The sequence below is a fragment of the Procambarus clarkii genome, chromosome 76 (assembly GCF_040958095.1).
Source record: "Procambarus clarkii isolate CNS0578487 chromosome 76, FALCON_Pclarkii_2.0, whole genome shotgun sequence".
NCBI classification, from domain to species: domain Eukaryota; kingdom Metazoa; phylum Arthropoda; class Malacostraca; order Decapoda; family Cambaridae; genus Procambarus; species Procambarus clarkii.
Genome location: NC_091225.1, coordinates 27865285 through 27881870, shown reverse-complemented (window position 1 = coordinate 27881870; position 16586 = coordinate 27865285). Strand labels below are relative to the sequence as shown.

The window sequence follows — 16586 nt, the reverse complement described above, 5'->3', positions numbered from 1 at the left end:
CTGGTATAATATTATTGTTTGCTGTTCTCCACCTGAGACTAGGCAAGTTGAAGTCACCTAGGAAGATAATATCAGGTATCGGGTTCTCCAAATTATCAAGGCTATTCTCTATTTTGCTTATCTGTTCTGTGAATTCCTCAGCCGTTGCATCTGGTGGTTTGTATGTTAGAATAATCACTAAATTTATTTTCTCTATTTTCAATCCCAGTACCTCTACCACCTCATTTGTAACATTTAGGAACTCCGAGCATACAAGATCTTCCCTAATATACAGACCCACTCCTCCATGTGACCTAATTTTCCAACCCATCCTCCGAATTGACAGTACGATTTAATACTAAGTGTAATAAGTACACTTTCGTACTGTCATAACCAGTGCATAATTGTACTTATTTACCCAACTCCCTCCCCCGATTTAATTCTCCTCGTTTTCTGTTAACACACTCAGAATTTTAGGATGCAGTTTTCAATTTCAATTAGCAATACACAAAGTTTTAAATATCAGGAATTTCTTTTTCAGGTTTATTAAACAGTATAGATTTTATACAAAATTTTAAAATATCCTTAGTTACTTTACAATTTATTGATATATTTTAGTTTTGTTTTATTAGTTTTATAAAACTGTAATATCAATATAGCTATAGGTTAAGTACTAATTGTAATTAAGAAGCTATAAAATTATTATCTTCAAAAACTAAGACGGTTAGGTGAGGGTGTGGTTTTCTATTCAGTTTTTCAGGTAAACTCAAATATTCACAATATATTTGACAGTACGATTTAATACTAAGTGAAAATAAGTACAATTTATAACTGCTATGAATAGTACATAATTGCACCCATTTGTCTCCTTACATTTACCACCCCATTTTTGGAGGACGGGCTGAATTTTCCTATCACACCTGTATAGGTTATATCCTGGAATCCAGATCTCACTGTCCAACAATTCCCCTGCATGGGTTTCTGTGAAAGCTCCAAATACTGCATTTGACTCCGTGAGGAGGCCATTTATGAACTGTACTTTGTTGTTTGTTCTTGTTTTCAGTCCTTGTATGTTGGCAAAGATGAATGAGGTTACTCTATTAGTGATAGTTTGAATTGGAAACTTTTTCGGCAAGCCCATTATTCGTGGACATAATGAGTTTGTTCTGACCAGTACTGATTGTTGTAGGGCAGTTGTCTGTCGTAGTTGTAGTTCCCTTTCGGTGGGTAATTGTATCTGTAATTCTGGAATGTAAGTGGATCTGGCATCCAGTTCCATACATTCTCCATGCTGCTCCTTTTGAATTCTCTGCCCGTCTGGTATAAAAAATTTATAGGGTTTCCTCCAAATTCATTATCCTGCTTGCCACTCTTTATGTAGCGTTCCGTGCCTTTCACGTGAAAGTGTGGGCAGCTGAGGTCATAGCATTTTCTGTCCTTCAGTAAGGTTTGGCACATGTCAGGATGGAAAAACCTACATATTGATCCAAATCGACACTCACCTTTCCTAAGCATATTTAAACATTTTTTGGGATGTTGGTAACTGCATTCTAATCCTTTCTTATTACCAGCATATCTATGTCTGCATATGCCCTTTGCATAAAATTTGCATAAGTCTGTCCTGTTCTGAATTGCTCTATCGGGAACCATCTTCCATACACCTACAGCATTCATCAGCAAGGGTAAGTAACAACTTGAACATAGTTTTGTAGGTTTATTTAGATGAATTAGGTATAAAATTTTGTTTGAAGTGAGATTTTTGGGGTAGTCAGGAACGGATTAATTCATTTCCCATTATTTCTTATGGGGAAATTAGCTTCGGATTATGAGTTTTCGGAATACGAGCTGTCTCCAGGAACGGATTAAACTCTTAAACCGAGTAACCACTGTATTCTAATTTGATGAAAATAAAGATCATATGCTATTCTGAGAGAGGAATAACATTAAATGAACAATTGGTGATAGTTCATATTTTATATTCTGAATTGAAAATCTGAAGTTTTCAATATTCAATTTTAAAATTAATTTTGATTCTCTTATTTTTCAAGTGATCATTTAGACAAAGTTAGAGCATTTGCCTAGTTGATTATGCCAAAAAAATTGGAAAATGCTTGTGCAAGTTTTAAAAACTTACGTTAAATTATTTTGTCAAATCATATACGTATGTATTGCGCGGTCTAAGGGTTAAGGATGTGCGCCCAGCAAATCCTCCCCGGCCAGGATACAAACCCAGGACAAAGAGATCACGAAATGCCAGGCGACCGTCTTAACCACTACACCAAAGGGACTGGTAATAAAAAATCAAATGAATCAAGTCAACGTAAACTACCTTACCTCCAAAATGTCAACCTGTCTTGCTATTTTCAAACAATATTGGTTATTCACCAACTCATATAATTGCTGATATCTGCCATGTATAAACTTAAAGAAAATTATAGTCTATCTGTTTATTAGCTAAATTACTCCTGATGTTCTGTTGCAATTTCTGCTGTTCCATCCAATATGTAATTGTCATCATTCTGCACCCCCCAATCCATTTCAGTTGAATTCATGCTTTTGATCTCAATAAGTTTTAAGTTTTTCCCACATCTTGCCCAAAATGTTCTCACAATAAAGTTCCTTCCTCCTAACACCACTCCTCTAATTCAGCCTGTGGACTGTACCAAAATCCATATTAGTAGCTTTAGGCATAGTATAAACTAGCTCTATCTAGAATGACAACATTATGTTTGTAACTAATTTTGAATGTACAGTGGCACCTCGACTTACTATTGACCGAACTTACGATAATTTCGAGTTACGATGTAAATTTGATATAAAAATGCGACAACTTACGATAGTGTCGTCGACTAACGATATTTGTTGGTACACGTTTGGGTCGATTGAGCGCATGGTTCCCGGTCACACTGGCCGACCTGCCTCAATTTACTAGAGCTGCCCGCTTAGTGACGATCACGCCAATAAGAAATTCCGTTTTTGTGGTGATTTTTTACTTTTTGAACTGTGACGATAATCTCTTTCAAGAGAGATTGAGCCTCCTCTTCCCTACATAAAGTTACTTATATACATACAACAATAAGATGCTACCTTCAAGATACATCTACCAGTAGCACAAAAAATTTTGACCAGGAGGGAAACGTACCCTAAACTCTCCCCTACTCCACACTCCCTCCATGCCGGCTCGCCACCTTCATCAACCAGCAAATTACCATTCCCAGCCTGCCTGCTTCTGATTGGTTACCTGCCGACTGCACCTCAGCGCACTTTACCAAGTCGATGTCTGGGCTTGTACCAGCCATTGAAGTTAGAATATCTTGTGCTCTCAAGCTGTGAACAACTAACTGATATACGCTCTGTCTATCAGGTGGATGTTTCTCAGCTAGCGCTTTATTCTCAGCACCTGCTTATTTCATTTTGTCTTTATATTATAGAGTAACGTCATCCCTGTTCTTAATTTTTATGTTATATTTTTTGACTTGTTAGCTTGCACTGTACATAGCCAAGGAATTGTCTGTTTTTAATTTGCTTTCAGTTTAATTAAAGTTTCATTGTTCATACTACGTGTTTTGTGTGTAGTCCCTTACTTTACCACAGACAACAGCCAAGCAGTCGATCTTTTTTTTCTTAATGTGATAGGCATTGACACCAGCCATTAGGAGGACTGCCGAACATCTACACTCCTTCATTTTTCTGTCACATTAAATAGGGGCCTGTCCGGGAGCCTCACTCAGGTACTAGTACTAGAACATCAATTTGTGGTAAGTGTACTTGGCTTTGATACAGTTGCTTTTCAATATTTTCATTACTTTTAATATTTATATGGTGCTGTGTGTGTATTGTGCATTCCGAGAGTAGCATATTGCGAGTGTTGGATAACTTTGGATTACGTGGTGACTGAAGGCCTCAGTCATTCTCTTAGTTGGTCATCCCTCCCTCTGTGTTATTACTCGTGTTTTCCACCTTTTGTCCCTAGGATATTTCTCAATCTCGACCAATCATCATTTTGGTACCCTGGTACTTTGATTTGTCTTCGGGTCAAAGCACCCTATCTTCTGCAATCCAACCGAAGGAGGATACAGAGGGCCATAGTTCCTCTAGCACGGACTAAGTTGCTGAGTTGGAACCTCAACAGCAGTTCTCGTCACCAGTTGACACTCACACCTCTACACATCGGTCAGAGATAATGATATTTACTTAGGTAGGGAATTAGCTTTCTTTTTTCAGAGCACAAAGTTCACTAATTCTGTAAGTATCATATTTCATTTAGTGGGAAAACCCTTGCTTCTGTCCTATAGAGACTCGGCAAGGTATGCCTACATTCTTGGACTACCTTATTCACTTTTGAAACAATTAAATGTTTCATTTGTTTTAGAAACAATCGGTTTCATTTATTTAGTAGGATTTTCTTGCCCTTATTCTCTTACATTGAGTACCAGGTATAAGATTTCCTGTGCTTTTGATTGACTAATCATTTACCCTACTAAAATTAACGTTAATTGTTAACGATTAAAATTCCACAGGATAGTTACCAGTTGCCACGTCATCCTGTTACTGACACTTACCATATCACAAGTATATTCAGTGTACATTTATTTGTTATTTTCACCATGTTTCGTCTCTCAGCTTTCCGTAACGATCCAGCAGGTGAAATAGGGAACTTAATTCATGCCAAGAAGACCGAATTACAAACTCTTGCACAGGAGTATCAACTAGATGTTCCCCATGGAGCCAACAAAAATGACTTGCACAAATTTAATATTGGATCACCTCTTAGATGAAGGGAAGATTGACTCGGAAACTCGTGAAAATTATTCTATTGCAGATAGACATGCCCTGGCAACTATGAAGTTGAAGCTAGAACTTGCAAAAATTGAACAGGAACTACAAAAAAGAAGCTCTACAAATGAGGGAAAGAGAGGCTGCCATAAAGAAAGAACAACAAGAACGTGAGGCGGCCCTGGCGAAAGAAGCTCTCCAGATAAGGGAAAGAGAGGTTGCAATAAGGAAAGAAGAACAGGAACGTGAAGCCACCCTCAAGGAACGCGAGATGGCCCTAAAGAAGGAAGAGGCGGCCCTACTCCAAGAGCGTGAGCGAGTACAGCTTGAAGCAAAACAACGTCACCTGGAGATGCAACGCGAACATGATAAGAAGCAAGCTGATATGATTCTAGCATGTCGTCAACAAGAACTCACGTTGGAAACTACACACCACACTCAGCGTCAACAAGCTACAGCTAGTCTTCCCTTAAGTTTCAATGTCTCCCATGCAAGTTAATGCCACCATTCGTTGAGACAGAGATCGATGTCTTTTTCACCACTTTTGAGACCCTAGCTAAAATACTTAGCTGGCCTACAGATCAATGGTCTACCCTTCTCAGAGTGCACCTCACAGGTAGAGCTGCAGTTACTCTCAGTACCTTAGTGTCTGAGGATGACTACCAGACCCTGAAGCAAGCAGTTCTGGACGCCTACCTTCTCTCCACCGAAAGCTACAGATGAAAATTCCGTGATTATCTAAAGGCAAGTACTGTCTCCACTCGATCATCCGGACTATATGGGAAGGATCCCCAGCCGGATTATCACATTTTTCGGATAATGGTACTTTTTCACCTACGAGTCCAAAAGTGGCAATTTCCAACTACTTTTATACTACAAACAACATAATTTGAATTGCCTTGCCACATATAATTATTAAATATTCAACTAGAAACCTCAACTTACCTTATTGGTGTTCGTCTTCTTGATTGATGCCACACATCTTGAAGTTAAGAATTCTTAACAATTTACGTAACTTATACTAACACAACACTAAAATTAACACTTAAAATTACTGTACAGTTCATTAAGGAAAGTTAGTTTTGACTGCCAGCTGCTGAAGCCTCACTGGTTGAAGGCATTTGGGTTGCCTGTGAGGCCTCGCTTGTTGAAGGCGCTTGCATGTGCCTCACTTGTTGAAGCGCTTGCATGCCCTCATTTGTTGAAGGCGCTTGGCTTGCCTGTGACGCCTCACTTGTTGAAGGCGCTTGGCTTGCGCCTCACTTGTTGCAGCCGCTTGGCTTGCCTGTGAAGCCTCACTTGTTGAAGGCATTTGGCTTGCTTGTGATGCCTCACTTGTTGAAGGCGCTTGCTTGCTTGCGCATCACTTGTTAAAGGCGCTTGGCTTGCCTGTGGCGCCTCACTTGTTGAAGGCATTTGGCTGCCTGTGACGCCTCACTGGTTGAACAACACATAACTTGTCTTTAATTGCTAGGACAACCTTCTTCCTCTTAACACCTCCAGAATGATTGATGCTGCTACCAGACATAGTCTTGGCCAAAAATGTTCAAAGTTACTATGAAAATAAAAAAGTTATTTAAAAAAATATTTCACTAATGGCGCAGCACTGTGTGTAACACGAGGGACGGATGCACATAGGTTGACCAGTGTTGGACAGGTCCACTTGGGCTGGGGCAGATATAGCGCGTTACGTAGACCGCCAGGAGGAAAAAAACTCAATATTTTTGAAGGAAACTTCAGCCTGTGCACATTAATTTTAGGAAACTTATTTATTTGTTATTACATAATTACTAGTACTTATTTCATTTGTTTTTGGCTATGATTAAGTGTTCTAAAATTAATGGTAATTCCTGTACCTAGGTGGTCCCTTCTGACGCACCCCTCCCACCCTCCCGACACCACCCACCCACCCCACTCCTTCCTCCACCATGCATCTAGAGCCACAGACGGGATTAATACGGTATGGCCGAATATTCATCCGGCCAAACCAGCTTTTATCCGGTTCCTGTGGCCATTTTGGCTGGATATTGTGATAACTTTATCCGATCACGATTTTGGCCGTATAAGGGCGTTTTCCGGATGTTTGAATCCCGGATAATCGCGGGGTTACAGTACCACCACCTTTCTAGAATTTGCCAATACAAAGAAAAGATATTTCATGAAATGGCTGGAAGCAGCACATGTCTCTACATTTTCAGAACTCGTCAACCTCATGCTAGTTGAGGAATTCTTGAGACGTGTTCCCCCTTCCGTCCGTTTATATTTAGCAGACAAAGAAGAAACCGACTACATCAGATGTGCAAAGTCGGCTGCCACTTACAGCCTCATCCACTGGCTAACACCAGAACCACCTTCCAGTAAGAAGTCTTGTATAGTTATGATAAAGTGAGTACAGATCAAGCGTGCTCTCAATTGTATTTTAAGTATTGCAACCTCTATGGACATACCATAGATAAATGTGGGAAGGCTCAATACAAAGGCAATAATGAAACTACTAAACCCAAACCGACTCCTCCTAAGTCCGGTAAGCCTGTGATGAATGTTGGTGTTCCTGTTAATGATCTTTCTCTCTTCAGTAAACACCTGTATCTTGGAACTGTCTCTACCAACGGTATAGATTCGGAGGGACGTTTCAAATTGAAGATCTTGAGGGACACAGCGGCTCTTCAGTTAATAATATTGAAATCAGCTGTGCCTAATATCACCTACACTGGGGAAACCGTCCTTATCACTGACCTCACTGCTACCACTCCGTATCCACTCGCCAGAGTCCACCTGGATTGTCCTTTGTGACCGGTGAAGTCCAAGTCGCCATCAGGGAAAAGCCTTTTCCCATGTCTGGAGTGCAACTTCTCCTGGGCCTTCGACTTGGCAGAATATCTGCAACCGTCCAACCTGATCATCATGGACAAACCCCAGGTGTGTAACTCTGTAGTGGACAATCCCATCTTTGAGTATGTTTCAGCAGAGGTTCAAGAAAGTGATGAAGTTTCTCTCCGGTTTTGGTGACCACCCGTGCACAAGCTGCACGCCCGCAACCAGCTGACTCTACTGCAACCGCTGTCCCTCAAGACCCTCAGAATCTACCACCGAATCTTACTAGTTTGGAGTTCCGTAAGTTACAGAGGGAGGATCCTTCATTAACACCATTATTCTTCCAGGCTGAGACTCAACCTGACAGTATCCCTGGGTACTTCCTAGAGAATCAGTTGCTCTACCGCAGGTGCAGACCCAGTAAGCTGAAGGAGGATGACGATTGGGCAAATGTCGAACAACTAGTGGTTCCCACCAGCCTACGGCCCGATATTCTATTTCTGGCCCACGGAGCACTTTCTCACTATGGTTTTAACAAAACCTACCACGGAATCAGACAAGACTACTACTGGCCAGGTATGGTTAAAGACATCAAAAGTTACGTGCAACAGTGTCATACATGTCTGATGGCAGATAAACCTAACATCTCTATTCCCCAGGCTCCATTGACTCCTATCCAGGTGCCTGCAGAACCTTTCCACAGACTCATCATAGACTGTGTTGGTCCTTTACCCCGGACCAGTTCTGGCAACGCCTATATACTAACTATCCTGTGTCCTACCACCAGATTCCCCATAGCAGTTCCAGTAAAGAACATTACGGCTGCTACTGTGGTGAAACAACTATTGAAGATCTTCACCCAGTATGGATTTCCAAGAGGTTCAAAGTGACTGTGGCACCAACTTCACCAGTGATCTTTTCAAGAAGACACTGGAAGAGTTCAACATCACACAGGTATTGTCCAGCCCCTATCATCCTGCTTCACAGGGTTCTCTTGAACGTAGTCATCAGACTATTACAGCACTCCTAAAGAAATTTTGCAATGAAACCTTGAAGGACTGGGATAAACAACTTGACCTCAATATGTGCATTTTCAGAAGTCTCCCTAATGAGTCTCTAGGAGTATCTCCTTATGAGATGCTCTACGGACGTAAGTGCCGTACTCCTCTCAAAGCTTTTAAAGACTCTCTACGTAATGCCACCTTCAGTGACCCTCAGAATGTGCCCCAGTTTCTTCAAAACTTAAAACACATTCTAGAGAGAGTACGTAAATTTGCTAATGACAATCTATTGAAAGCTCAGGAGAGGATGAAGACTCATTTTGACCAAAGCAGCAAATTAAGGAAATTTAAACCAGGAGACTTCGTGTTGGCATACTTTCCTATCCCAGGTTCTCCATTGCAAAACAAGTTTTCAGGACCCTACCGCATCAAGGAGTGCAGAAACAACCACAACTACGTTCTTGAGACTCCAGATAGGCAGCAGAAGACCCAGTTGTGCCACGTCAACCTCCTAAAGCAGTATCAAGGTACTCCCCCCACTGTATTGGTATCGTTATCCACATTTGAAGGTCCATACCTCCACAGTGAGACCTTCCCTGCTTCTCCTCCCGAAAGCAGTAACACTGAGGCAGTGCTTTCCAACTCGGAAATCATAACTGATCTTCATACCTATTTGCAGGACAGTAATAGTGCTCCTCTCATCAGAATCTTCAAGGAACATCAGAAGTTGTTCAGCGATGATCCACAGGAGTGTAATGTGGTTCAGCACGACATCCAGCTACTCCCTGACACCCGACCAATTCGTCAACCTTTCTACCGAATCAGCCCTAGCAAAAAGGAAGTTATGCATGCTGAAGTACAGTACCTCCTGGATACTGTACTTCAGTACAGTGTGGGCTGACCACCCCTTGAGAGTCCCCTTGGGCCTCACCCTGCATCTTGGTGCCGAAACCGCACGGTAAAGTGAGGTTGTGTACCGATTACCGGTTATTGAATCTAGTGACTGTCAAGGATGCTTACCCATTACCTAGAATAGATGACATCCTTCACGCCATTGGTAATGCTCGGTATTTATCCAAACTAGACTTACTCAAGGGATACTACCAAGTATGTTTGACAGAGCGAGCTAAGGAAATATCTGCCTTCCCCACTCCTTTTGGCCTTTACAGATATGAACGCCTCCCATTTGGACTATGTAATGCCCCGTCCACCTTCCAGCGAGCTGTCAACCGCGTCATCCATGGCTTAGATAACACCTATGCCTACTTGGATATCTTTGTGGCAACAAACACCTGCAACGAACATCTGCTCCAGCTGCAACGATTGTTTGCCAAGCTCCTGACCGCTGGCCTCACCATTAACTTGGGCAAGTCCACCTTTGCTAAAGGTAAAGTGCGTTATCTTGGTCATGTGATAGGGAGTGGCAACCTAGCTCCGTTAAACATACACACTCAAGCCATCCAGCATTACCCACAGCCTACCACCAGGAAGCAGCTCCTGCGCTTCCTTGGTCTTGCCTCCTACTACTGTAGGTTTGTGAAGAATTTAAGTACGGTAGCGACACCATTGATCACTTTAACCCTTAAACCAGGCTCACGTCTGGTTTGCGTAACGCGCCTCCGGGTATTTGTATTTTTCACGTTCCATTCAAAATTCCCGCGGCTATATGGGGTTCACATCAGCTTCCTCAGGGCTCTTGTAAACAGACGCCATCTTTAAAAAAAATCGTGGTCCACATTCCCGGGTGTGGGAGCCTCAGTAGTGTGTGAGCAACCAAGGCTGGCGTTCGCAGCATGAGCGCACAGCACTGCTGTTCAGCGTGTGACCATAGCATCGCCTAATTATGTCAAAATATATATATAACTTGTATTATTTAGCTATGATAATGTTATAGAAGAGCCTCAGTGTGATAATGACTGGGTACAATGTTCAAATATCAGTGATTCAGTGCTGTTCACGATGTTCACAGTGCTAGCCACAGCACCACAGAATTATTACGTCCATCTAGGAATCTTCAAATGATTTCTTAGGTTCCTTTTCAAAATAAATGTGTGGTCAATTATTCATTTACAGGAATTAGTGACCAGGATTGTGATAATAGCAGGAATGTGGTTATAATTAGCATTGTGCGTAGTATTGTGGAAGGAGGAATTTTGGTGAGGGAGGGAGGGCGAGAATTGAGGTAGCCTCATTGTGTGTGTGTGTGGCAGGCACTCTTGTTTTGCTCACCATGCTAGCTTAGTGGTTCGCTATGGGCAAAACATATGTACATGGGTATATATAGTGCGTGTATATAGTGTTAGAACAGCAACAGGAGAATGTTGAGAGGAGCTATTTTGGTGAGGGAGGTGACGTAATCGTAGCGTCGTCTGCCGTGTGATTTTTCATGCAGTGTATAGTGGCCACTGTACTGTTAGCACACAATACCGTCTTACTTGCATAGTTCTGGTAAATAAAACATGTAGATAGGCATATAGAACATGTGTAATAAGAACTATAACAGTATAGTGGGAGGAGCAATGTTGGCGAGTAAGATGTTGGAGTGAGGGAGACTGGCTGGGTGTGGCTGCTCTCACTCGAGGTGTTCTGAATGTGTTCATGGCCAAATGCTCCTATTGGCCCATACGAGGCAGCTGCTATTGGCCCATACGAGGCAGCTGCTATTGGCATATACGAGGCAGCTGCTATTGGCATATACGAGGCAGCTGCTATTGGCCCATACGAGGCAGCTGCTATTGCCCCATACGAGGCAGCTGCTATTGCCCCATACGAGGCAGCTGTTATTGGCCCATACGAGGCAGCTGCTATTGGCCCATACGAGGCAGCTGCTATTGGCCCATACGAGGCAGCTGCTATTGCCCCATACGAGGCAGCTGCTATTGCCCCATACGAGGCAGCTGCTATTGGCCCCATACGAGGCAGCTGCTATTGGCCCATACGAGGCAGCTGCTATTGGCCCATACGAGGCAGCTGCTATTGGCCCATACGAGGCAGCTGCTATTGGCCCATATGAAGCAGCTGCTACGCGATGCTCTGAATGTGTTGTCAGTCAAGTGCAGTCAGTGAGAGGTTGTGTTAGCTGGAGCTCCGATTCTAGTAACATTATTATTGCAATAATGGAAGGATTAGTGAAGGATTTGGTGAGTCTGGTTGGAGCTCTGAGAGCAGAGATGGATTCCTGCGGGAGGAGGTACGACAGCTGAGACTTCGGGAGGAAACGAAGGAGGAGGCCAGTGTTGACGGGACCTCATTAAGAAGGACTGACGGGACCAGTATTAAGAAGACCTCGTCTTGGCAAGTTGTGAAAGACAGGGGTATTAAGAAGACCTTGGCAAAACCGACAACTAATAGCCTACACCTTAGGACTTTTAATGCATTTGACGTATTAGAGGACGAGTGCTGTGGTGAACCTGTTGTTCAAAGAGGAGGCAAAGCAACGAGGAGCATTGAAGCGCAGGTCCCTCAAACTGCTCGAAAGGAAAAGGGAGAATCGAAGCGAATTTTGGTTGTGGGAGATTCCCAGGTGAGGTATTTAGACAGAACGTTTTGTGCCAGAGATAGGGGGAACAGATTAAGGGTTTGCTATCCGGGAGCTGGAATTGGTGATATTGTTGGAAACATAAATGATATGACGGGAAATGGAAACAAACCCATTATTTGTATTAGTGCAGGGGGTAATGATGTTGGGCGAGTTAGGAGTGAGGAACTAATACAGAGATTCAGGACAGCCATTGAATTAGTTAGGAGCAAGGGAGGAATCCCGATCATATGTGGCATTCTTCCAAGAAAGGGAGTGGGAAATGAATGGATGTCAAGGGCAATTGGTGTCAATTGCCGGCTGGAAAGATATTGCAAATCAAATGCAATATCTTTCATAGACAACTGGGAACACTTCTATGGAAGAAATGAAATGTATGCTCGTGATGGGGTGCATCTATCGAGAGCTGGGGTTGTTGCTGTTGCGAACTCGTTGGAAGAAGTGGTTAGAGGTGTTTGTTTGGGTTTAAACTTTTAGTAGATAGAGGTATGGGAATTGATTTGGAGGAAGGAGGTAATAAAAGTATGTGTTTATGGGAGAAAGGAATTGGCAAAATGATCAGGGAAAGAGAAAGGCCTCAAAATAACAATTCACTTAGGGTATATTACACTAACAGTAGAAGTCTAAGATATAAAATTAACGAATTAAATGCTCTTGTCTGCACAGAAAAAGTAGATATTATTGCACTTACCGAAACGTGGATGAATGTAGAAAAAAGAGAACTATTAGCTGAATATCAAATAAATGGATTTAAACTATTTCACACAGATAGATATATTAGACGAGGAGGTGGAGTAGCCATATATGTTAGGGACAATTTGAAATGTAGTCTCAAAGAGGGAATCAAAACTGAGCCACACACAGAAACTATTTGGATAGAATTAAACGAAAAAGCTAATAATATTATAATAGGAGTTATATATAGGAGACCAAATTTAGACAGAATGGAAGCAAAGCATCTATGGGATGAAAGGGGGTCTGGGGCTCCCCCTTCCCCCTCCCGGGGAGGGGGGAGCTGCGCAGACATGCGGCGCGGCTCGCGTGACGTCATGCTTGTTAGTTCGTTTTCCTGGGGGAGTTCTGTCCACTCGTTTGTCAATTTTGTTGTTTAACCAGAATAGGGGTTTGTTTTGTGGCGCTTACCTTTCTGGGTGCCTGTCCCGGTCGATGGCAGATATAGAATGCTCCAAATCACATGTGCATTTCTATGGGCCATTGCTCCCTGTGCCTCTCTGAGGGGGCCAGGTTCTGGCTCGTGGTCCCCGGTAGGCCTAGAACTCCACCCACATCGACTGATGCAAAATAGTTAGGGTATCCATATCAGCCATAGATAGCTCTGGGGAGCCGTAGGGGCTCCCCCCAGAAAACATGACTTTGAGAAGAAGTATAGGTTAGGAATCGTCTCCAAAGAATTTTCAAAGAATTACTCATCATTGCTATCTAAAATAATTAGGAGAGCCAAAATTAAATACTACGAAGATAAATTTACCCACACAAAGGGCAATATTAACACTTTTCTGAGATCTTCACTTGGATGTACGGGCGGTTTATTTAAGCGCTTGTCGGATCACGATGTACATTTACGGTCCGTGTTATAGTGGGTATATACTACTCGATCGACTTGGGGTTTGTATGAATATGTTTGCCATTAAATTTCAGTTTTCTCTAATAGGCACAGTGCCTATTTGAGAAAACGGCAATGTATTGTAACTTAGAGGAGAGACTACTGAGTTGGTGACACAACGAGGGTAATCGCCCACTCCACACACTCTTGTGTTGGCCGCGATCATGATTCTACATTTATATGCATATACCTGTGTAGAGAATTTTATTGCGAGTTCAGTGATATAAAATTTAACACTGTAGGACTAATGTGGAGCTGACAACAAACAAAAGAGTATGAACATTTTGTAGCTCTTTGGGCGTACAGCGAGACGGCAAGTGATCTACGTTTTTATTTATTTCGTGATGGAATAGCTAATGCTTTGGTTACATTTTATACATATGATCTTGTAGAGAATTCTATTGCCAACACATTGATACCAAAAGGAAATACGTAGCTCGAGAATTGGTGTCAGGAGATTGAAAAGATTACACACTGTTTGGTGTTTACGCTCATGAGAAAAAAACGACGCGCGCACAATGCGCAGAGTTTTTTCGCAGGTACCGCGCGCATTAAAGTGTTAAGAAAACATGGAGCACAATTTCTCAAATAATGGGATCAAAGAAGATTTTAAATAACAAACCAATACTCCTGTCAAATAATGATGGTCTGCTTTCAGCCTATGACACTGTTCTTGAATTCAATAGGTTCTTCTCTTCCATTGGGTCATCCCTTGCAAATGATATTCCATCTTCCAGTATTAATATTTAGGACTATCTAACAGGTAACTATCCACAGTCTCTGTATCTAATGCCTACTAATTCCACTGATGTTACTGACATAATCCTTTCCATTAAAACCAAGTCTAGTGCCCTTGAGGAGATACCAACTTTTATTTACAAAAAAGCCTCCAGATTTTTAGCTCCTGCCATTGCATTGCTCTTCAACAAGTCACTTGAACTCCAAACCTTTCCAGATATTCTAAAAAAAGCAAGAGTAACCCCTGTCCACAAATGTGGTGATCCTACTGATGTTAACTTCAGACCTATATCAATTTGCCAAACTTGTCAAAAATATTTGAAAAACTAATCTATAAGCAGCTTTATTCTTATCTAGCCAAACTCAATATACTTAGCTCTTGTCAATATGGCTTCAGACCCCAAAAAAGCACTAACGATGCACTTATTAGTATGATTAACTTGATATATACAGCTCTTGATAAAAATGAGTTCCCTGTTGGGTTATTTGTAGACCTGCATAAGGCTTTTGACACTGTTAACCACCAAAACCTTCTTCTTAAATTACAACATTACGGAGTCAGAGATCACTCCCTGCAGTACATTAAGCCTTACCTTGCTGACAGGCTCTAGTATGTTTCTGTGAATAATTCAATTTCTCCCACCCTACCCATCAACATTGGTGTTCCCCAGGGCAGCATACTTGGCCCTCTCCTCTTTCTCATCTACATTAATGACCTTCCAAATGCCTTCCAACATCTCAAACAATTCTATTTGCTGACAACACGACCTTCATTTACTCCAGTCCTGACCCCCCTTGCTCTAAATATCACAGTGAATACTGAGCTAAATAAAGTCCATCACTGACTAACTGCCAACAAACTCACCCTCAATATTGACAAAACTTTCTATATTTTGTTTGGCAATAAATCCTCAAATTAAATAAATCTCAGGATTAACAATACCCAAATTTGTAACAAAGTAGATGGCAAATTCCTTGGCATTCTCATTGACCACAAGCTGAATTTCCAGGGACACGTTCTAAATATATAAAAAAAACCAGCGTTGAATGTAATGAAACGCCATTTTCTGGGTGAGACCCGGAGGCTCCCCGGAGCTTTACCGGCTGATATGCTAATGTCAGACTTTGGCATCAGTCATGTGTATGGAGTTCTAGGGCCTACCGAGGACCACGAGCCAGAACCTGGCCCCCTCAGAGAGGCAAGGGGAGCAATGGCCTATAGAAACCCCTGTGTGGTTGGAAGCATTCTATGTCTGCCATCGACCGGGTCAAGCATCCAGAAAGGTAAGCATTCCAAAACAAACCCCTATTCTAGTGAAAATTGCTACCTAAGCCGAACTAGTGGATAGAACTCTTCAACAGAAAACAAGGAAACTAGTATGACGTCATACGTCACCGCGCCGCTGTCTGCGCAGCTCCCCCCTCCCTGGGAGGGGGAAGGGGGAGCCCCAGACCTCCCACGCCGGCTATCCACCCATCAGTTCTGAGGCTGGATGTCAAAACACGCGAAAAACACCGACCGGAGGGAGGGAGGGTTGCCGGGGAGCCTCCGGGTCTCACCCAGAAAATGGCGTTTCATTACATTCAACGCTGGTTTTCTGGGGGGAGCCCCGTCGGCTCCCCGGAGCTAACTACCCACAGAGGAAGGTCAAAGGGACAGAACCGGGAGGCGGACACCACGCACCCCCCAAGGAGGCGAGACAACCGGCAGCAAACGCCAACCCAAGGCACCACAGCCCCGAAAATCCCGGGAACAACACGAGAACCACGAGCAGCAAGGCCCCTGCACGAACACCAAAAATCCATGCCCGAATGACCGCAAGGCCACGTTGCCCAGACGGCAGTGAGAGCAGCGAAGCCACGAACGCCACAGGCATGAGGGAAGAACACAGGCAGCTTAGCCGCAAGAACACGGCTGACCACCCAGGACACTATCACCCGCGAACCGGGAAGAACAGAACCGGATCAACGCAAAACGCGCTCCGGACCCAAACGCCGTGGCACGCAAACAACAGCGGAGGGCCGCCACTGAACACAAAAACGACACACCCCCGGCCCGACCAACGAAGCACCAACAAACCCTGGACCCCTCCAGAATGCAGCAGCCCCACCCCGC

General features: G+C 43.0%; 1 protein-coding gene across 4 annotated transcripts in view; it reads right to left on the bottom strand.

Moving 5' to 3' along the window:
* Window positions 1–16586, bottom strand: part of LOC123753455 (zinc finger protein 271-like) — a 351329-nt gene that overhangs the window by 169189 nt on the left and 165554 nt on the right. The gene's annotated exons all lie outside the window — the stretch shown is intronic.